The sequence below is a fragment of the Mya arenaria genome, chromosome 5 (genome assembly GCF_026914265.1).
Source record: "Mya arenaria isolate MELC-2E11 chromosome 5, ASM2691426v1".
Classification (NCBI taxonomy): Eukaryota; Metazoa; Mollusca; class Bivalvia; order Myida; family Myidae; genus Mya; species Mya arenaria.
The window spans coordinates 2,276,990-2,302,008 of record NC_069126.1 but is presented as its reverse complement, the minus strand read 5'-3'; the positions used below and the strand labels follow the sequence as shown (position 1 = coordinate 2,302,008).

At 34.0% G+C, this 25,019-nt stretch overlaps 1 long non-coding RNA gene across 2 annotated transcripts; it reads right to left on the bottom strand.

Annotated features, from left to right (window-relative positions):
• Positions 1 to 5,344: 5,344 nt before the first annotated feature.
• Positions 5,345 to 19,552, bottom strand: LOC128233832 (uncharacterized). Of its 2 annotated transcripts, none has more exons than XR_008260789.1 (5): positions 19,517 to 19,552; positions 13,187 to 13,354; positions 12,763 to 12,873; positions 8,818 to 8,902; positions 5,345 to 5,585 (listed from the first exon to the last, which is right to left on the bottom strand). It is a non-coding gene; the product is annotated as an uncharacterized LOC128233832 (long non-coding RNA). The 2 variants fall into 2 exon arrangements; XR_008260788.1 differs by having other exon boundaries at positions 5,345 to 5,566.
• Between the last annotated feature and the right edge of the window lie 5,467 nt (positions 19,553 to 25,019).

Sequence of the window (25,019 nt, the reverse complement as noted above, 5' to 3'; positions counted from 1 at the left end):
ACACAATCATCTGATTCCTCGGGATCTCCAAGATTTGTTATTTTATTATTATGCATGTCAATATCACTATATAAAATATTTACCTGGTCTGTTCCCTTGTGAAGGTAGTTAACTAAATTCTCCTTTGTAACGTAGTCTGATAACACAATGTCGTGTCTAAAAATATTTTGTGAACTTGTCTCATTGCTTTGTAATTCTACGGAATTGTTATTAAATAACCCCATTATATTATATTGTTCCATAAAATATTCTTTTAACTAGCTTCCTTGGTTTGTCTAAATAAATAAAATCAAAAGGTACTTTAAATGCAGAATTGTAAAGAGATTTATCAATATTTTGCTCAGAACAAACACTATTTGTCTCTCGGTTTGATGGGGACTCGAAAAATATGTAATGGGAACAATTTAATCTTATGTATTTTGGTGTTTTGTAATATGATTGAGAAAGATAACAAACGCAGCAGCTTTTATGCCTACCCTGAATAAAGTAATCAATTATGTCGTTTTGATTTTTCTCGCAAACATAATCATCAAATATTACTACATTCTGTTGGTCACAATTCATTTCTGTAACAGGTATTATTTTATCGCTGGATGTGTGTATTATGTCTTTAAGCAATATTTTATTCTTTCTTGCAATCTTGTCCATTTTATTAATTAAATGCTGATATTTTGACTCTTCCAAATTCCTTGCATACAAGTATCTTATCATAATAAATCAATGGTTTTAATAGCATATGAAGAAGTGTATTAGTCTTCCCAGAACCACTATTGCCAAATATCAATACTCTAAAACAAATCTGTGGCATGTAATCATAAATTTGTTTGAACGAATCATGTTTTTGTTTATCGTCATAATGTGGAATTTCCATTATATTAATTTTAATAATTAAAATTGGAATTAAAAACTTAATCGTACTTCTTTTAAATCTAAAGGGGGTCAAACTTGTCTTAAAATGTGTCCCAAATAGATAAATGTTAAAGGGTTAGCCTGTAAAAGGTTTGGAATAGTAAATTAACTGTAGTAGTATGTATTTGTTTGTCGCTGGGTAGTTGGCTTATTTGGAGTTTACTAGAATCGAGTGCCGCGAGATAGTAGATTTACAAAGCATTATATGGTCAAGTTGATTTACAAGGAGATTTACAAGGTATTATATGGTCGAGTACCCAGCCATTTTACATTTGCCACAATACTTGGTAATCTATTTTAGATCTACTATCTCGCGGTGCTCGCATCTAGTAAGGTCAAAATTGCCAAACTGCGCTGTGACGAACATAATACATACTACTGACTTGTTTATTTTATACTTCTCAACCTTTTAATCCTGGTAAGCATTGACCATCTATTTTTGTTTCAAATATCAACACAATTGCTATAAATTAAAACTATAAATATGTTACTACCTAGAACATCAATGCGATGGAAAATCCGAGTCACAATTCCAATGAAACGTTTAGTTTCTTTGAATAACCCACGCAGAATTAATGCGAAGATCCAAAATCAGTTCACAACCTTTATATTAAATTGTCACGTTATTGAAATAAATTATGTTGATAATTAACTTGCTAAAACACTAAGTTAAGTGATTTTAGTCCGCTTTCGAGCAACTCGCACACCTCAATTCAACCGAAACACTAAGAGTGCTCATGAGTGCATTGCTAAAAAGGTTATCTATCGAGCACTCTTGAGATAAATCCTATGCAACAAAGCCTTTCGTAACCCCCCGTGGCTAGCCTCACTATCTTTTAACCCGACACATGTTACAAAGTTCATAACAAGAGTATGTCAAACTGGACAGATGTGAGCAATTTAGACGCAAATACAAAACATGCTTATGTGTGTAATTTTGTACTATAGGATTCCATAGCAGTCGAAAAAACAACTGCAGTTTTTTTTTCTATTTTACACACAATATCAATAACTTATCTTCAAACATCACTAAAAAACGCATCAAAGGTATCATTAGTTTCTTTTCGTCTCATCTTTTAACGTTTTGCTTATGAATAGTGGCTGAAACTAACTGCCTACTGCAATGTCTTACTTCGACAGATACCGAATTGTAAGTCCGATAGTTACCCAATTGTAAGTCCGACAGATACCGTTTTGTTACTCCAAATTGTTAATCATAGAGTAACCCAATTGTTAGTCAATCTGACAGTTACCCAACTGTTAGTCTGACAGTTACCCAATTGTTACTCTAACATGTTTGCCAATTGTTACTCTAACATGTTTGCCAATTGTTACTCTAACATGTTTGCCAATTGTTACTCTAACATGTTTGCCAATTGTTACTCTAACATGTTTGCCAATTGTTACTCTAACATGTTTGCCAATTGTTACTCTAACAGTTACCCAATTTTTAGTCTGACAGGTACCCTATTGTTACTCTGACAGTTACCCAATTGTTACTCTGACAGTTACCAAATTGTTACTCTGACAGTTACCAAACTGTTAGTCTGACAGTTACCCAATTGTTACTCTGACTGGTACCCAATTGTTAATCTGACAGTTACCAAATTATTACTCTGACAGTTACCCAATTGTTACTCCGACAGTTGCCCGATTGTTACTCTGACAGGTACCCAATTGTTCATTTGACAGTAACCAAATTGTTACACTGACAGTAACCCAATTGTTAGTCTGACAGTTACCCTATTGTTTCTCTGACAGTTACCAAACTGTTAGTCTGACAGTTATCAAATTGTTATCCAGTTGTTAGCCTGGCGCCACCTAATTGAGTCCGCCAGTTACCATGTTGTTAGTCTGGCATACGCCTAATTAAGTCCGACAGTTACCCAGTTGTTAGTCTGGCATACACCTAATTTATTCCGACAGTTATTCAGTTGTTAGTCTGACATACACCTAATTGAGTCCGACAGTTACCATGTTGTTAGTCTGACATACACCTAATTAAGTCCGACAGCTACCATGCTGTTAGTCTGGCATACGCCTAATTAAGTCCGACAGTTATCCAGTTGTAAGTGAGACATTCACCTGATTGAGTCCGACAGTTACCATGTTGTTAGTCTGGCATACGCCTAATTATGTCCGACAGTTACCCAGTTGTTAGTCTGCCATACACCTAATTGAGTCCGACAGTTACCCCGTTGTTAGTCTGCCATACACCTAATTGAGTCCGACAGTTACCATGTTGTTAGTCTGGCATACACCTATTTATGTCCGACAGTCACCAGTTGTTAGTCTGCCATACAACTAATTGAGTCCGACATTTATCCAGTTGTTAGTCTGGCAGTTTATCTACCAAAAACATTGAAAATTATTCGCCACAGGTTAGACTAAATGGACAATGCCTTAAACGCATATAAAAATGTTGCACCAGTGTATTTTTATGGATACACAATTAAGAGAAGATAATCAGCTAAAACTGTTTTAGGCAACCTTCAAAACCTCTCAGTGACTCTTAATGTAAACAGCGTTTATCACTTGTTTATGTCTTCCCTTATATAGCGTGCAAGGTAAAACAACTGTACGTGATCTGTTAAAACAAATAATGATGCGGTTTTTATAACAATTAACAGTTATTAGAGCATATGCATACAATCGAATCATTGCTCTTGGAAGTAATAAAATTTAAATGCTTGAAACATACGTGACACTATCAGTGAGAGAAAGCGTGCTTTTTTTGTCTTAATAATTATATTGTAAAAAGGCCTCCAAGACAGTTTTTTACCCATGGTCAATAAATCAGAATAAAAAAGCAACACTAATGAGAATATACCTGCCTTTGCGAAAACTGTGTATGAAACAACAAACTTTGAGAATTCAACTGTTTATCCTATTTTACTATTGTTATTTTTAATAAGGGTACACGCGAAAAAGTAAATTAAGATACATCGAACACCGTATACTAACACAAATCAGTAGCTGTATTCCGTTAAGATACTTCGACGAAATACAGTTACCTACTACCAGGAGATATAGATGTGCGTTCCTGAAGGAGAACCGCATTTCTGATCTGTATATTTACGATCATCCTGATCAAAAGCTTTATTTAGACTATATTTTTGTACCAATTTAAGTTTCTATATTATCATTATCATCGTCATTATTTTCATCATCATCATCATCATCATCATCATCATCATCATCATCATCATCATCATCATCATCATCATCATCATCACCACCACCACCACCACCACCACCACCACCAACACCACCATCATCATCATCATCATCATCATCATCATCATCATCATCATCATCATCATCATCATCATCATCATCATCATCACCACCATTATCATCATCATCATCGTCGTCGTCCAGATCCAGTATTCAATATTGATCTTATCCTTATCCTTAGACATGCCTCAGTGATTCCATTTAGCCTTTTGGTCAGATAAATATACAGGCCAATAATAACACTTAGTTTCTTATCTTAAATTCAAAATCAATCTATGTTACTTTTTGAATACCGGTCCAGACTCTTAACTTTGCCATTCATCGGGGGATTTCAACATGGAACATAATTTTCGCACATAATGGGACGTATTCCGTTTTTGATTTGCGTTTCTACCTCAAAGGTCAAAGTCATACTGGGAGATCTATCATTATGAAATCATTGATTTATGCGCATAGAATATCAGTGGTCGTGTCCGGAATATAACTTTGTCAGGCACTGGGAGTTCCCGAGTTCCTTCAAATAATCTCAAAAAATGTATATTTGGAATTTGTAAACTGACAACATTGCTCACTTGTTTATAGATTAGGAACAGTCATGACCGCAAGACGCTTCGATTTATTGACTTTTCTCAAAATTACTCAATTGTTTAAGTCCAGTGTTTGTTCTTAAAATACTTAAAGCTTAGTGAAGATCATGGCTGCAAAGTGCTTTGTTCCAATCACCTTCAGCATAGCTCACTTGCGTCTAATATCGTGACAATCCCTGCACAAAGGCGCTTTCTTGCATCGACCATTCTCATTACTTCTTATTTGCTTATAGCGCATTGAGTACCATGGCCGCCTGCCGTTATCTGTGTTGACCATTCTCAAAAGTGCTACATTGCTTACAGTTTAGTAAACAGCATGGCAACAAGGCGATTCTGGCGTAAAACAGTTTTTAAATCATTAAACATATTGTCCGCAAGGCACTTTCTTGCACCTTTTTCAAAACTAATCCGCTTGAGAAAAAAATTGGACATCAAAATATAAAATAAGATAATTCTTTTCAGAAATAATTACATTTTGTCTTGCATTTGCATTGATTTAAGTACGGTCAACATTCATAACAAACTATGGGCATGAACATAGACATTCGGTGTTTCTTTTTTTCTTTTTATTAAAGCAAAATCAAAACAAAAACATCGTACTGTAAAGAAGAAGAACAACACTTAAACAGCGTTCATTATTGGTTTACAAACTGTGAAGAATACATTCATCATAGAAAACCATAAAACAATCATTCCTCTTCATGCAGGACTTCGCTATGCTTTGATGCCAGGCTTATCAAATGAACCTGTATTTGCTCATCACGCCGTGTTTTAATGTATCGGTGATTGGAAACACTCCATATCGAAGTTGATGACGCATTTATATTTGCTTGCTGAAAAGAAAGTAATCCTCTGAAATTGTGAAAGTAAGAAATCTTACAGTTAAGCATATATAATAAGGCTGACAATAATGTATCAAAGGTATTTAAGTACTATAAATTCATTCACCAACATTCATCTGGCACAGGTCGATTTAGTAAAGGTTCAATATCGTGCAATCATATAAACTTATAATAATGAAATCGCTACACATTATAATAGGTCAAAACTAAGTGAAAAGAGGAAAAAAAATATCACCATTGTTTGTGCTTTCCAAATGACTTTCAATATTGAAATGAAAAACGAACATTCGTTAACAGTCCTATAATGAATCTAGACTGACACTCATATTGGCTGTTATTTGAAACACCGTGGCTTCATTATGAACATGGAAATCTTAACCATCTTATTTCATCGAAGCATATACATCCACTAGTAAGGCTTCAACGGTATGCCAACAATTTTTCCCATTCCTGCAGAAACCCTTTTCCTTCCAAGCTGATAAAGCTTGTTGTTGGTCTTCGTAAAACTAACAAGCAATAAGATATATCTTATTTCTCATATTTTGTTTATGAATTATGACGAGCATCATAAAACATCCCTTAAATCATCGATTAAAATACATTACAATCCGGGTTTTGGCATGTTGATCCAGCCCAACCATCAAGTAAATTAATCACAGTATAGCCTGACGAAAATGAATTCACTTTGTGCCATTTATGAAGATCACAGTCAGTATCTCTCGTTTCAGCTGCCTTTTTGATGGGTGAAAGCGGAAACGTTTACTTTTATTTAATGTAACTTAGAACTTGATAATGCCAGCATTCGATTTGTTGATATTAAAATGTTGAATGAGTAAGGTTTAAAAGCATTTACTATGCGTACACAGAATAAAACTAGATATTACTAGACATAAGAACTAAATTATCTCATTTGATGCTCTGGTTGTATGTATGTTATAATATGGATCGGAGATCTGGGGAGTAATAGTGATTTAGATAAATTTCATTTAAAGTTTTGAAAACATGTTCATGGTATAAAGCACAAGACATTAAAGGCTGCCGTTTTGGCGAGCTCGGGATGTTCCCCTTGTCAGTAGTTTATAAAGAGCTTAGAAATATTCCATGAAAAAATTATAATTGAATCAATTCTCAATAACACTTCTTATGTTTACAGGGCAATACAATATTTATCATTATGTAATCATAAGCCTACCCAGCTTTATTACGGCTTCTAGTGCTATGTCCAAATTGTTTAACAGTCTGACATATGGAAAGGCGCTTGTTGATGTTTATGATAACTCAAAGAGTAAGTGACAAATATATTCAAACCTTGTATGAATCTCCACCTAAAAGGGAATACTGTTGTAAATTCAAATAATACTTTTTTTATTTGAATAATATTCAACCGACCATCTTAAGCAAGTATCCAGATAAAAATTATCATCTCGTTCCATTCTTATTGAGATGATTGCTAATGGGTTTTCTATTTGGTTTTTGTGTTTTATCTGAATTATTAAAAAGGGGGATGAAAAAAACTCACATGCTTATTGACAGAAAAAGATATTTCATTTTCATACTCCTGTACGCTTAAACATTAATATTTATGTCTGAGTAAGATTTGATTTGTTCAAATATATTAAGATGATGTCTACCTTAATAGATTGTTCTTTAGTTTATTATTAAATATTAAAAAGTTTCCTTTTTATTATTTTTGCAATATTTTCTATACGTCATATTACTTTCAGTTACTGTTTCAAAAATAACGCAATGCTAATTAATAGACCTATCCTGGACATCGCTAATAAAGTAAGGCGTTGTTGAGAGCAGTATATTTATCATGATCAACAAATGTAATTATTATTCACGGTTCAATCAAGAGAACATCTATATTTGCCTACATTCCACACAAAATTGAATAAGGTGATTCATTGATGTCTCTGTTTCCTTAACTTCGGGACACTTTTACTATTTAGACGGTACAGATCGAAATCAAGTAGCAAACACAAAGATTAGGGTTAGTTTTGGGGTTGTGCATCAACTAGTTCAAACTACAAGTTAACCCGTCTTTCACTGAACATTTTAAGGAGGTTACCAAAACATCAATTGAAAAAAGCTGTTTTAAAGAATGTGCTGATGCGTCGTTGATGGTGATGTGGTGATGTGATATGTTTCTGCATTGTTTGTTCGTTTTGAGGCACTCGTTCGGTTTCTTTTGGGCCCAAGCCCCGTTCCTCCAACGAGGATTCATCTTTAAATATTTGACCTCTGAGCATGTCCCTGTCGTTCAATATTTTAAAACACCTCCACTTCACAAATTGAGAAGGGGGCTGTTAAGTGGGCTATATAGGCATCACACTGGTCCCGATTTTGTATGCTTCTTTCTTTCTCATTCATGATCGGATCTCAAAATTATTCGACCGATGTGACCACGAAAGGGGAATGTTTCACAAGACCCGTGTTCCTATTGAAAATTAGTTATTGAACTGTCCATTTTTCCCATCTATGGTCGGATTTTAAAATTATTCGGCAGAAATGCCCACCATAGTAGGAGGCTGAGAAACCATAAGACCGGTGTCCCTACCTTCGAGGTCAAGTTCACACCAACCTTCTGAACTTGCATGATTTGCTACAGAAAAATGTTCGTGTCCGGACAATATTGTTGTCATACAATGTGGAATGACAAAGTTTATTGGCAGAAATGACCACCACAGCATGAGGACGTGTCCGCGCAAGAACAGTGTCACTTTTTCAAATGTCAAGGTCATAAACGCCTTCTGACTTAGGATGTTTTGCTATCAATCAAAACTTTTTGATGACATCATATGTTCCTTTCATAACGTTATCATACAAGATCAGATATTTTTAAATTATTTTGCAAATATGACCACAAATATATGAGGACTTGTCGCGCACAAGACCCATGCCTATATATTTGAGGTAGAGTTCACAGCAATCTTCTAAACCTTTTTGGTATGCAACACAACATTCATAAACTGATTGGCCATATCCCTTATCTTGATAAACAAGAAACGTATTTAAAAATGACTTATAAAGAAATGGTATCATAATGTTTGATCTTCTTTTAGAATGGTAATTAGTAATGCATTTTCCGTGAACCTTACATGACTTCGTTTGCTTTTTAAGTAACCTCCTTCGGCTCATATATCTGCCCAGCCATATCATGAGCAAGAAGTTTATAAGTTATATTACCGTTATGTTTGTATCTTCGGGTTGAAGAATATAGTACTTTATGTCAAGTTTACCTTGATTGGGTTCGTTTACTTGTACACTCTCCTCCTTCGGCTCATATCTCGGCCAAGCCATCTCAAGAACAAATAGTCATCAAATCTGAAATAATAAAAACTTTAAATCCCATTTATTTTGGCTGGATTATAAAGACAGCTTTCAGGCTTGTTGTCGTTTTTGGTAGGTTACGAAACCGTAGTTCGAATCGGCTCATATCTCGATCCAGCTATCTAAAACAAATAGCATCAATTTAAGTTAGATTTAAAAGACAACTTTCATTAAGAATTGGTGTGGTTTCCTGGTTAAAGGGTCATTTCACTGTGATAAAAATGGGTTTTGTTAGAGTGTAACAAGGTTTGTTTCATATTTAACGGAGCTTTTCTTTGAAGTTAGGTTTTATGAGAGTTGGAAAAGCGTCATTATTTGATTTGAGTCCGTTTTATAACACCTTAAACCATGTTGGTTGCATAACTTGCAAAACTCTAATGCACGTTGTTTGTATGAACTCAAAACACTAAACCATGTTGGTTCTATAACCTGAACACTTTAAACCGTGTTGGTAGCATACCCTAAAAGCTATCAATAACGTTGGTTGCATAACCTAAAAACTTTAAACCATATTGGTTCCATAACCTAACGATTTTGAAAAGGTTTGTTTCATAACCTCAAGCTCTTAGCCAAATTGTTGCACAACCTTAAAGATGCACTCTTACTCCCAGTAAGATTTACCACAATTGATAATATTGCTTAAATATTCCAAAAGGAATGAATAAATGTCGTAAATAATGGTTCTTATGAAGGATACCGGGAGTTTAATTTGAAAGCAATGAGCATAAAACATGGTATTTCTACCTTAAGAGACTATAGTAGACTACAGTAAATCTTTTAGCATTCACCAATCATTCAATATTTTTGCGCTTTCTACCATTAAATACACGGCTACAATCTTGTTTTGAGTAATTGATATTTTCCATAAATGCATTATTAAATAAGTAGTTAAAGGTTTATCACTTAAAATTTAAGTTTGTTATACATGGTTATGTATTGATTTTGAATAAGAGTGTCACTTTAATCTATACTTGGTTCAAACTCTAGGATGTTCAAAACTGAACTTTTCTCCACGCGCAGTTATTCGATTTGTTATTAACGCTTGTATAAACGGTTTTTTTGATTTAAAAATTTGTATTCCTTCCGGAAACATAAAATTTAATGACACGAAAACTTCAAGCTTAAGCTTTGCGTTGGTTAGATGCATTCCAAGATTTGCACAAATGAGAGAAGACTTCATTTTTCTCAAAAATTGTAATCGCTTTCCTTCAAAATCACACGTGAAACATTTCTACAAACTCAACCAAAATTACAATAAAAAAGAAACACAAATACTGCTTCAATAATACAGTTTAAACTACAGGATAATCCTATTTTAATATTATATAGAAGAATGAAACTGATAGTAGAAAAACCTGTACTTGTTTGCAATTGATAAAGTATCTTTATTTGTCCATGTCCTCACGTCACTAGCTTTCAAGACATGTCGTCAACAGATACTGTACTGGTTCATTATAAAAAAGGCCACCGATCTTTATTCAACTACCAGGCGGCATTTATGATATGAAAAAATACTTAAAGGCATATCTTTTCTCCAGAAATATCTTGAGCTTAATTAAGTTTTTGACCAGAGGTTATCTTTCATAACACTCCTCAAATGGAACGAGTAAGGAACGCCTGCTATCTGTTCAAGCTATGTTTTTGTCGATAATCATCGCGCGGAGGTCGACGACAGCAAGCACAATGAAAACCATTTTCATTTTTAACAATCAGATTGTCCACCGCAACAAGCCGACGGTACCAAATCGCTTACGCCGACTTCAATCCCCATTTAGTTGCTTCATCGAAACCAGTCTGATGTTTATAATAATGGAACTTGCTGCAAATATCTTTATCGAAGTGAATTAACACGTGATTATCAAAATTTGTTTTCTCTTTCATATTCAAATTTAGATAGCATATTTTGTTTGCCTACCACTATGTTAATATTAGTTTGTAGGAACTAGTATTGCTTTAAGAGTTATTGTTATGTTAATCTTTGTTAATATCTTATCATCATATCAATACAACCAGAACTAAATTAATTGCGGAATTGTTCAGTAATCACTTTGTCGTATGCAAATAACCGAAAAACAAAATCCAAGTGCATATTAACCAGGAAATAAACGGTTATTTCTCACGTACATAAAAATATCAGACACCTGAATTAATTTTTAAGATTTTTTTCTGACATTGTTTTCGCATAATTTCAGAACACGCAATTTTGGTTTCAACAAGGGAATTCCATGAATGTCGTTATTACTATTTTGATAATTAGTGGACCCATTTGAATGCATTTCCGACGGATCAGTATAGAAAAATATTGTTTTATGAGGAATGAAAATTAACATATGAACGAAATAGACATTTCAATCATCTTATGTCGGCTCCCAATTTGATTGTGTCCTCCTCGTACCCATTAATGTATTGTCCGGTATTAGAAATATTTATGAATAATGATTTTCTTTGTCCGTTGGTGAATTATCCTACAACGTTTCAAAGGAGTCTGAGCTGTAATTGTTGTTAAGTTTGCACACCAAAACATCAACTGCGTATGAAAAAAATGCTTTCTATACTAAGTTCTGGTTTCTCTTTTAAGCTCCTGCTTCATTCTGATGAGTTATCCTTGTCATCTTGAACGCTCTTTGCGACCTATTTGTTTTTTGGAAATCTTTGGCTGATACCTACTAGTATTTGTCTGTTTGAATCACACGACCAATAACTATTTGACTGTTTTAAAGGATTTTAAATGTCACGACACATATAAATAGCAAACATAAACGGAACTATTGTTATAACACATCGTGTTTTCAAATTCAAACGTAACGCGGCCATTTTAACAACATGGTCGAAAGTGAATGTTCGTAAGATATTCGACGATCATTATATGCAGATCTGAATGAAGTTCGTTAGTCAATCGTTATTACTCGATGACGCGAATTCGCATTCGTTTCTTATTTGACGAGCTGCTCAAGTTTGGACTAATGTTACAATCATTTTCGAATTAGTAAACAGTTGACTAGATAGAACTAAATGTTTTAAGCTGAGAAAATGTTCTTCGTGCTCATCTCCATGGTTCTTTGAATATCATGCTTCTGGATATTTACCTGCTGCTGGTGGTGTGAGTACAATAAGGTCATGTTATGTGATTAACATTAGCCAATGTTTCCTAGTTATTTTTGACAGGCTATTTGATCGACGCGAGAGGAGTTCATAGACTATATATTGTACTACCAGGAAGATATTGAAAATATAACAAAGCTTTTTATCATTGAAATAAAATAAGGTTCTAAGTACTGCTGATTCGAATGTTATATACGACATTCCTGATAAAAACGCAATATTTATAACCCTTTGATTATATGCATAATGGGGTTAAATCAAAATGTCAGCGCAAACAAAGCTGGGGCACAATTTCAACGACTTCATTTCAGAATTGATGTTACGTTTGCATATTTTTTTTGCGTTTTCGGAAAACTAAAATTATCTGTCTTTTTATAACCGTTTAAGGCATAAACTATTAGGAATAATTGTTTGTGTCAGTGTAAGATGCAATAAAATTATGATCAATACTTATGTGAAAAACTACAGAAACCAAAAAGTAAATATTTCACTGGAATGGATTTTAGTACGCATTCGGTGAAATAGTTCACAAACACTGCACAAATTATTGTCCTCTATACCAGCACACTTTTTCTTGTTGTTTACTTGTTATTGTTTATTAGCAAAATGAGGAGTCATTCTCATTTCACGGAATCTATATCACTTTTTGCTAACTGCATAAGTGACAAGTCATGACCAAATAAAACCGTCCTGTGTTTACATGTAAAGATGTAATATTAAAATTTAAAAAGTAACTCTTAAGCGGAACTTACGTAAGGCCGTCTATTCCCCGTGATGCTCTCTTGTCATAGGACGGGATAGTGTCACTGCTAACCAGGGGTTGTAATATCGCCATCTGACATTCGTTCGGACAATAAGCTGACCTGGATGATAAGAGAAGCATATTGAAATATACGGACACATTACGTTGACATTACGTTCTATGTAATTTGTATTGTACATTTCTTAATCCGTTTAATCCAATAGTATAACTTTCTTCATTGTATTAATCATTTTTACCATTACTTAATCATATTAACCTTCCAGAAGGCATTTTAAATTGTAAACTGATAAAATTTTCCTGAATTGATCGCTTTCCTCAATCTACTGTCAAAACTGATACCTAAATGGTTGAGCTTTATGCATTACTTTGAATAAACTTACTTTTAAAGTGATCGTTTTTTGATTTCTACTTACTCTTCAAAACACAACTCTTCACACACTTTTCGTAAGGCTATAATTGTGTTTTCTTTAGAAGCATTTGAAGATTCCATGTTCTGGTCCGCGGTACCAAATGTTATCACACATAATAAACCAAGGTACACCACTGTCAAGACACTGAGCTTTAATTCTGCCATTTCTTTGCTGGAAAGAAGTCATTGCATGGAATCAAACTTATGTTTAAACTGTTTGCTACTGAGTTTGTTTCTGTAGTTTTTCGAATAAATATTGTAACTTTATTTTGGGGTTTGTTTTGGTGTTGTTTGGAAACTCGAGCCAAGAGCAGATAATGTGCAAAACAAGTTTAAATATATGTCAAACTTAAAGGTTCCCTTAAAAAGCTATTTTAGAGCAATGACACCAACGTCAAATGACCATCGCTTCAAACAATTAGCTATTCGTAAGTGAAACCCTAGTCAAATATAAGGTTACTAGAAATTTATTATGGAAAGATATTATGATTTGAATGAAATCAAATATGCAATAGAAAACAACAGGAATGATCCCAGGCGCTTAGTCTATCGTTATTTTTGAGAATATTTAAACTTAATCCTGTGAAAAAGGTTGTGTGTCTTATATGACGATTTTAGAGGCTTTATATCCACCGTATATTTCATGTCGTACTTGTAATTTAGCAATCCACACACAAAAAACAACATTTATTGGTGTTTTATAAATATGTGACCTAAATCTTTTAGAATGTTCATTTAGTGACTTTTGATAAGAAAAGTTTTTTCCATAAGTATATCTCTGAAGCATCCAGGTGATTCTTCAAGATTAACATTTAAGACCAAACTATTAATGCCATAATAAATAGGCCCTTGTAAACCCATGTGTTCAAGCTCATTTAATGCATATGCGTTACATGCAGTAATTCTTTTCACCATTCAAAAGGCAGAGAAATGCCTTCTATGACAAAACAATATTAGCAATAATTGAATATTTTCATAACTTAAATAAAAATGTCACGTTCTCTGTAAAAATGAGTCCTGTTAGGTTATTTACAAACAGCAATGACACACTTCAACCAAAATATAGGAATACAGAATTAACGTTTTGCAAAATGAAAAAAAGATACAAATTTAAGAACCTTTTCGAATATATGTAAAATTAGCTATGATTGCGCGTTTTTGAAACCGCGCAAAATGAAACAGTCACGTTTACGAAAGCATGACTCATTTTCGAATAAAGTCATTTAATTGCATTTATAGACCATTTTATTATTTCACCCTTTTGTAAATCTTCATAATCTGATATTGTATCAGTTGCGGAATCTAAAATTCCTTTAAATTTTAGGCCAATATTGAAAAATAACTAATAATAATCACTTTGATTCTTAAATTTTACACTTTCATCACGAGAAAGTTCAGTTATATTTTGAGACATCAGAATGAGTTGCAAACCAATAACCAATCATCCAAAACTTAATTTATTTATTTCAGGGAGATACACAAAATACATCAACATTTGAAAAAAAATACTACATGGACACGCCCATTAGCTAAACATTTAACAAAGACCCTGTTTTTACCCAACAGACACTAATTGAGAGGCACATAGCATGGACAGAATACAGATAGACCATACATGATTCCATAACTGTAGGGGTCACCGCCTTGTGTGCCACACATCTAAACGCATAATTGTATTCAATTGTATGCATAAACCAACCTCATCAAGTTCAATATGAAAAATATCGCATAAGAAATGTCAGCCCTTATCATAATTAATAATATATTAATCATTTCCATACCAAAAGGGCGCCCTAAGAAAGCAACAGTGTTAATTCGAATTATTCTAGTAATATTAACACTGTCAATCCGCAAGGTATTTTCATGGTTATCTCTTGTGCATTGTTTGAGAGGGATTGGTTGGTCTTGTATCATTGATGCTGAACATTTCTTATTGTCGACATCGTAATTTGAAAATGTGAGTTCTTTTGTTCGAATTTCGATTCATTTACGCCACTCTATCACATGTCTGACCTTTGAATATTTGAACCCCCCTCAAACGTTAAACCCTCTCAAATGGCATGGAATGTCACATTCGTTACTATGAACTACGCCAATTGTGCTGATTGAGCACTTCATCATTTTACAGTGCATAATTTTGTGCCTGCTGCGATGATTCTAGCTAGCCTTACCATATCAATCAACAGCAATATTACAGTTTTCTCTTTAGACAGAAAATGCAAAAAAAAAACGACCAATTTGAACAATACTAAAATATGGACCTACTTCTAAATGCAGTTCATAAGTTTGAATAATATCAGTTATACGTTATAAAACTTTATTCGGAATTGTTGGGTTAACTTCAGAAGAGTGAGGTTGTGCACACAAACTAGTTAAAAAAAACAGTATTTTTATGTTACTGACCGTTCCAATTCAGTACGGCGAATGAGCTCAGAAATATAGTAATCATGAAAAATTAATAAGGCATTTCATAGGTTCCTTAATATGCGTTTCCATACATATATATTCTGGCGAAAGGCAAATATGAACTGGGTCCGCTCTATCAGTACACTAATTGTTGACAGTTGTAACGATCACTCGGCTCTGGATGCTGTTGAAATTACAATGGTAACTGATGAAAAGTGATTGTAACATGCAAGAGTATTCGCAAAACAGCCTAATGCATATTCATTTTAACGAGATTATGACAGTCAATTTATTATATATAACGGAATAAATAACGGTGGTTGCCAACAGTGAATATTTTTTATCTCCGACATCATGGGCAATCCAAGCATAGCCTAAACCGTCTCGAAAAGTGTTTGTGTAATATGAGTTGCCCCAAGTACGACGACCTACACTCACGCACACATACTTTATACACCCAAACACAAACACGCATTCACTCACGCACGCAAACACACACACAATTAACTTGTTGTCAAGTACCGAAGTTTTTAATGATAACGACGCAGATAACTGAATATAAATATTACCATAAATATGTACAATCTTCATCAATTTATGGGATTACCATATTTATCTGAAAGCTCTATCTTAGAGAGTAATCATTCCTTCATATACAACGGGTGAAATGTCAATTCCAGAAAATAACAGAGGTATCAACTAAGTGAATGCCAATCAAAGATATTATTTTCGTCTTTTACGAAATCAAACCAACAATGAGTTTCTCAACTCCACTCTTTCTCAACCAGCTCACGTCCTCTCATCTGCACTCTAGTTCCTTCCCTCGTCCATATCCGGATGCTCGTTGACTACCAATTTTATCTAACCTTCTATCATTTTCACAAACTCATTTCAGCGATACAACATGAACTACATTGTTTATTGAAAAAAAAACAGATACACCACCTTTATACACGCTTACATTTCATATATTATGGATACCTTGTTACAAATATATTGTGTTTCTGTAAATTAACAAACATATTTTCACCATAACCAATTTAATGATGACATTCGGTGAAACTGTGGATTACTTTTGACGGATGTTAAACTATTACTATTGATAGGCATTGCAATTTGTATCATATTTTAATTTTAATTACAAACTATTTTTGGTAAAATCTATTCTAATGGTTGAATTCATTTTAACAGTGGCACAGAGATGACATCCGCAACACTTTATTTCTACTGTTGTCACAACATATTATGGCCACAAGATACTAAGTTGTTACTACAAGTTACTAAGATTTGGCCACAAAAAAGAACGTTGTGGCCACAAGATAAAAAGTTGTGGCATTAACTTAGTAACTCGTGGCCACAACTTCTTGAATCGAGTCAACACTTAAGTAACCTTTGTTACTTAAAAACTTGCGACCACGAGTTATTTTATTGAGGTCAGCCAATCAAAACAGCTGCTTCATCTTTCACGCTTTATGGTTATAACACAGTTAGAACTCCTGATACTAACGCCATTTGAGAAAAATAAATGATAAAGACGAATACAGTGATAGTCTAACATCAGATTACTTTCATGAAGGCCTTTCTTATGACAATGTAGTCACTGTTTTGGGGGAAAGTCGTGGAATTTAAATAAGTTTTCTTCATTAGAACAGCGTGCTGAGCTCGTTGACGTTAAGACGCTCATTCTGTTGTTGACTTTGTCGAAAACTCGATCGAGCAATATAGACGCAATCATGTTTACAGAATCATGCGAAAACGATTCTTGGCGAATGGAATAAGCGTACGGACACAAGATGTGACCACCATTTTCCGTATATGCGACCCTATAGGAACAAATAAAGGACTGACTATATAAGTAAATGATGACGTCTTTTGGTTCAATTATAAAAAAAAAACATATTGTGCAACACAAAGGGGAATATATCCTGTCATTTAAAGGTTTCAAAAGTGTTTACTCTTATAATTTAGTTGCAATTATACTCTTAGATTACCTCATTTTTGAAATTTGTTTAGCCGAGTCAATACAGGGACAGGGCTACAGATAGTTACGGACCACACCGGAATACGCGGTGATCATCCTTTGCCGTGACAGACCGTTGCTTTTATGTGTTTGTATATGGAGTGTGACATTACGGTATTACGGATACCTCCGGATATCTCTAACGGCAGTCATTGGTGTATACCAGTAAAGACATTGTGTAACGTAGGCAGGAGTTTCAAGGAGGAGCACCTGTAGCCATGGAAATCAGTTGTCACACCATAGTTGAAACCTTACTGGCATCGTTTGTCCTGCAAACTTATTGTCCGACTGATTTCCGGACAGCTCTTTTAATGACCTCTTTTGTGCTTAATTGGCCATTCGTGGTGTGACTGTATTTTATGTTCTACAGGTGTTCAGCATCTGACTGTCATACGGTATTTCTTCTTATCTGGACCAAATTATTTATGGCATATCGATGAATATGATAAACTCAAACCGTTTGGACGTATTTTGCATACTCACCTTTATATGTTGTTTCAGCAGGGAGATGTTGTGGTTTAAAACAACACCCGTGTAATTGCTCTTTTCCCTCGAAACCGTAGAGAAATACGCTGCATATATGGTCAGGGTGATTTCGGAACTAAAAATGTGTTATTTCGAGAAATGCAACGAACTTTCAGAAGGTACGACAAGGCTTACATTTCTGACTCGGCGCACAAAATCAAGTCTTTTATCAATACATTTATTATTTCTAAATATTTTTGTGTATTTTTTGGCTACAAGGCGTATCATTAATATATGAATAGGATGATTAAAAACTACAAATGAATATAAAGCGTATTGCGTTGACCAATTCCGGTTATTGTCTACGTATTTCGCTTATCAACTGTATTTCGGTAAGACTAGTCTCACTGTTACAATCAAGCGGCAAATATGAAACGGCCGTTTTGATTGGATATTTTTTGTCGTGGCCCTAATTTGTGCCATAACTTCGTAAGTTGCCGCCAGAATATGTTATTGTGTGGCCACATTTTATTTGCATTTTGTTGCTACAATTTTGTAGCCTGGGTCACAGCTTACTAGCCACAACTTACTAAGTTGTGGCCATAACATAAATAAAGTGTTACCGATGTCATCTTTGTGCCACCGTATGTTGACATGTGATAGCATGTTTAAGTTTCACATTTTAAAGACTTAAAATCCATGTGAATTATACGGTTTTCGTAACAAGTGGGAACACTTGCTATTGTTTAACAGCTGGTAAGTTTAAGTGTGTCTGTACATATATATATATAATCTGTAAACCATTAGAGTGTATATGAATATCATATATAGAACACATACACGAATTTCACCATTAACTGGGACACCTCTCGTATCCACATATCAAATTTCAATATAGTTTGTATATTTTCTGAACTAATATGTTCATTCTACATAGGTTCATAAAAGCTAATGTGTACAAAAAACTCATTTTTTCTTGGAAATATTATTTTCAAAATGGATTTGTTTCGTAGAAAATGTTATAGAACTGACAAAGAAGATAAACAACGCTCTTTTCCGTTTTGTCGGAACATTTTTAAGTGGTCATTGTTCAACAACGATTTCTTTGATCGTGACAGTTGTCTTTCCACCGGGAACATTTTGTGCTTGCTCAGCCTTTGATGTTGTGTTTAACACCATGTACATGTTTTCAAAACTTTAAATGAAATTTATCTAAATCACTATGTACTCCCCATGATTTTTCTACTTGTACAAAAAATATCCGTCTAAATAAAAGTGTTACCATACTTGTTCTGCACTTTGCATAATTTGAAAATAATAAGGAACGAGTTTGAGTTACAAGAGATAATTAAATAGAAAATAAATAAATCCAATAAACTGTATAATTAATCGACAAATTCAAAAGCATCTGGCTGTATGAATACCCACACATATTATACTCACCTAACTCCTTATCCTAGGCTGTATTCACGTATTTACTACAATGCTCTCTGAGTTCAGCGAGCGCCTGCAAGTGTTCAAATACCACGCGTTGGTTGAAGGAAAAACCGATACTGCCTAACTACAACTGGCTTGAAATTATCCAGAGCCAGATAAATCCCCCTCTCGCTAAAAGGCTTTTTTAATTGGCACACCTTTGCGCTCAAACTTGTTTTATATAAAGGTACTGAAGGGCTATATTAATTGGCACAAATCTGCGCTCGTACGTCTCCTATATAAAGATAATACACTACTCGTGTTTGAGTCGTCTTCGCAATCTACAATTATATATAAAAACACAATGGTGATAGCAAAGTAATACAACACTATGAAAAAATATAGATATTAATTAGACGGACATGATCAAATTAGATGAGATTGAACAAAACCTTTTACATTTCAACATTGAATATTGCTCGTCTTAGACAAGTTGAAGTTAATACATCTTGAAATTTAATCACAGACGGGCGTATATAATAACATCGTTTGATATATGTTTTTCTAATAATGTCAAAACGTTGACAAATACATATAAAATGGAATTTGTCTTCTATATCTCTTGAGTTTCAAAATTAACATAATCTTTTTTTCACGTTGGATACATTAAGTTTAATGGGAATGAAATCCTTCTTTGGTGTCAAACAAGCCTTCGACATGCATGGATGCATCACTTTGCAATTTGACCTTTACCGCCGCAATGTCACCACTGTGTTTCTATAAAAATGTACGCGAAAAAGGCACCTGGCCTTCCAATATGATTATTAGTACTGTTTTATTTCCAGGCGATGGAGCGTTCTTTACATCAGCGTATCACGGCTTTTGTATAAACAAGTATTAGTATAACCTGAACTAAACTATGCCGTTCCTTCACCTGGATTTGAGTGTCTTTAAGTAACTAAAACTTGGCCAGGAATCTGGTTTTTACACAGCAGAAAAACCTTGCTTAGTTTTATTGAACGTCCAAGGCCGTTACCCAAATATTTACCAATTACTGTTTAATAAATGTTGTCTAGTACGTAGCGTTGTTAGTCTTTTATGGTGTTTCTTTGTTCTCAATTCACAAGAATTTAAGCAGAATCTCGATGACAGCTTTTGAGGCTTCTGGACTCTCTGTAGTTTCCGTTCTTTTATTATTCTTGATATTTGTCCAATTTAGGTTTTAACAATTACGTATTTATAGCCTAAAAATAGAGAGTAATTACCAAATTTGTTTTCGTTCTTTCACGAACATTTATCTAACTATGCTGTTAACGAGCGAAAGTAATTTCATAGAGGGCAACGGACTAGGGGCAATGTTTGGAGATGCATTTCTATTAGCTTTAATGATCATCAGACTGAACATTTTCTCTTTTAATCATTCTTTTAGGCATGGTTAGAAGAACAATAAGGTTTTTTTGTATTTTCGTGAACTTTTGATTTAGCTAGAAGGTTTAAATATAAATCAACCGAAAAGCCAACCGACGTCACAATATCGCCTAATTGAATATTAGCAAGAATACTGACACCCAGTACCTATGTGAACTCCAGTACGTTCTGGGCGTACACGCAAAAGAGTCGGCTAAGATGTAAATATTCATGAACCCCTCACCACAATAAACCAACATAACATGAACTCTTTTGGGAAATTAAAGTGTGTGTTAATTTCACTGAATATTGGGGATAATTATGCGCTTGTGCACACAAACTGGTTTAAACGCCCAGTAAATTTACATTTTACTGACCGTTCCAAGGCGGTACCTAACAATCCTTGATACACATACCTAGTTTTTTTATATACATTATGTATGCACTGTGCTGCTTGTGGAGTTTTGTGCTGTTCTTCCATATTTCTTGTTTGTGAATTTATGTTATATGTCTTTGGCGTTTACCCAGTGCCATTCAACCGGGGTTTAAACATTTTGCTACTGAGCTTGTTTCTGTAGCTTTTTGCATAAAAATTAATGTTCATTCATGTCTGTATTCTTTTAAACGCTCCTAACGGAGGGGAGACCCCTCCCGCTACAGCTCCCATCCTGAGCATACTTTTACCGCTGTCGAGAACACATTAACATTGTGTCAATGTGTGCACAATTCAACTGGTAGGCTGAAGACTCGGTCATCAGTGGGGCTTGGATTTAGCGGAAAAAAGAGAAATGAGGGAATATTTTTGGGGAAAAGCATTTCATCCTTTGCTCTGTTTAAATATAACACGAAAATTAATTTCAAAAATAACGTTATGGTTTTAAAAGATACTTGGACGAAAAGAAAATTATAGGCCGCCGCATAGATTTTAAAAGGGTAGGTTAAAGTTTTAAAGATGGATTGCTGTCTGGATTGCTGATTCTTAAGACTAATATAAAACATTTGGCGAACAACATCATTTACATTGAAATCATCTGTATACCATTTGCGTGTATATGAATATCATAATATAGGCTAAAATATCTTGCCGGTGTATTCATGGAATATAAGTGTATATTTGCTTACTTCATTCAGAAAATAAATGCTTCTTGCAGGGTTAAGACCGTAACTAGACGGTTTTTTTCGTCCAGAGCATTTAGCGAGAGTGGTCTTGATACATACGCCCCAGGCATAATAGTATTCAAGAGTCCGTAGATGCGTATTCATTCATACATCAGAACACAAAAACATGCATGCCTCCATGGAAGTTTGCTTACACATAAATTACTCCGTCTGAATGTTTATATAAGTTGTAAGTTACATATTCACAAAGCTTAGTATGACCTCAATAACTGTACTTTTACAACAGGCATTAGACGTATAAACAATTTTGTTCATATCTGTATTGGCAAAAGAACATAAAATAATAACAAACACAGAAGCGTGTTATGCCTTATTTCTTATTTTCCCTGATTTATCCCTCATGTTTCGCTAAATCCGAGCCAAATAATAATAATACAGCCTGCATTCTAGTTTATACCCGTCGAATTATGCTCAATTTGGAAATGTTGATTATTTTTTCACGGCCACAATAAAGTTTTCAAAGAAGATGTGCTAATACACACTTGTTAGGTCGGATTATGATAGTCTTTGCTTATATCAAAAAATCACCAGTATATCTATATATTACCTTGACATTGACACCATTTTTTACTGTAATAAACCATTTAATCACATGGCTTCCCTTCTTGTTCTCAGAGACCATATTGTGTCAGAAATCTATACTTTTAATCAATTTAGGAACTTTGCTACCTTGGTTGTCGTTTCAGTTGATTTACAGTTGGCTCATCTAGCGCAATCAAGATTTCCCCGAAAAAAATGACTTTCACTTAATGTTTATTCTTTTAATCATGCCCATGGGTGAATCACATGGTTGAAGCAGTTATTTTTAATTTGGTGATCATTAAAGCTAATAGAAACGTCAGTAGAACTTATTCCGTTCTAAACTGTGTGTTTAAATATTGCCTTCTGCTAGTTTTATTCAATATTAAACCAAATTCAAAATCAGATTTTTTTATAAAACATAATGGTCGTTATTCTAATGTCACAAGCAGAACAAATCTTAGGTGACAAATGAAAACTGTTCAAACGAAACTATGGCCCAAACTATCTTATTGTAATGTATGTTTGTTACAAATTACTTCAAAATAAATCCATTTAAAGTATAACAATTCCATACATCAATATTCCAAACAGCGGCCTGTACAATACAATACAAAACAATTCAATACAATACAACACAATTCAATACCGAATACATTCATTACCGAATACAATACACAAAATACAATACACTACACTACAATAAAATATTTTACACTACTTCACAATATGCCAAACCTGTACACTGTAACGGACTTGAATCTCGAAATGAAAGAAGGCTACAAAATAAACTAACCATTCTCTACATGATGATTAATTCTCTTACACCTACGTATCTTTCAACACTTATTCCATTCCCAGTTTGAAATTCAATCTCGTACAATCTTAGAAACTCTACTAGCCTTCGGACTTTATCATGCTATTTTGACCAGTTATATAATATCCGGTCCTTGTCTATCCAAATACTATTGATTGGGGTAAAGGAAGTAATTCTTCAGACAAACATTATGATAATCGGAAAGGTTCAGCACTGTATTCGATAAACTAAAGCACTGTATTCGATAAACTAAAGCACTGTATTCGATAAACTAAAGCACTGTATTCGATAAACTAAAGCACTGTATTCGATAAACTAAAGTTTTTTAATCTCCTACATAATTTAGAACAACTTTGAATCCACCGTTGACTTGACCTGTCCATTTCCCCCACTGTCATCGTTTCCCCGCCCCATCCTTCTTATCATTTGCATATTATTACTTATTCCTCTTCACCATTTATTTCAACTCACACCTAACATCTTATAACTCATATCCCATTGTTAATATTTGATGAAACATAACATTTTTACATCATTAAATGCAGCTTAATTGGAAATTGTATAAGCTTTAACCTTTCTTATGCTGTATATTTATTGTTGTCTGCATATATCACGTGTCTATTTTCTTTTGTACAGCTGTCCAGGCATATACTTGGTGTATATGCTCATATTGTGTACAAATTGTAAATGAAATATCCGAATAAATATTGTTTAATCCAAATGTTCTTTGATAATCTATAAATATCACATGACTTTTTCGGTTTCATCAATATCTATGGGAATACATATATAAAATCAAACATAATAATCGAATTAGATAATCTACGTAAGAGATTGACGGTTCGAGCCCAAACAGGGGAACCTTCCAATGTCCTATCAAAATGTACACAGTACTGGTTTCTGACCAGGAAACAGAGTTGAGAGTGATTTATTTCAGCTTTCTTTACAATCGACCATAAATTTAGTCAATTTGTTGGAAAGAATATATACTAGTATACGAAATATGAATATGTATAAGACATGAGCATATGGATTTGTTTTCATATAGCTCATTTTTTTCGTTTTTTGTGTGTGTAAAAGTAAGAACAATATGAGACACAATTAGAAGACAAAAACATGTGTGCATGGGCGAACGTGAGCGAGCTGAGAAAGTATGGAAAGTAAAGAAAACTGTTAGGTTTTAAACATCGGAAATTTCAGGCATTATATTTTAAAAGGAGGGCTGGCATTGGCTTAACATATTATTAAGTTCAAACTAATTGTTAGTTTGATTTCTTAAGCTACGAGATAAATATCTTTAAGTTGACATTCTCTTTGGTTGATAACTCAACTATTTGCTGTTGATATATTACTTGTTAAACACACAAATTCTCCCTAAGCCAATGTTTTGAGATAAACACACTAATCCCATAAATTGCTGAAAACAGTCCATGACAGAACTGAAGAGCTACGACACTTGACAGCTATTTATTGCGCCTGGTTTTTAAAATTTCTCAGACGGTAATAGCACAATCAAGCTAACTGATTATCAAACTTAAATTTTGAACATAGACATTAAAGCTTCCATAGATTCCAGAAATAGTATAAATTGTTTGAGTATTTTTTCTG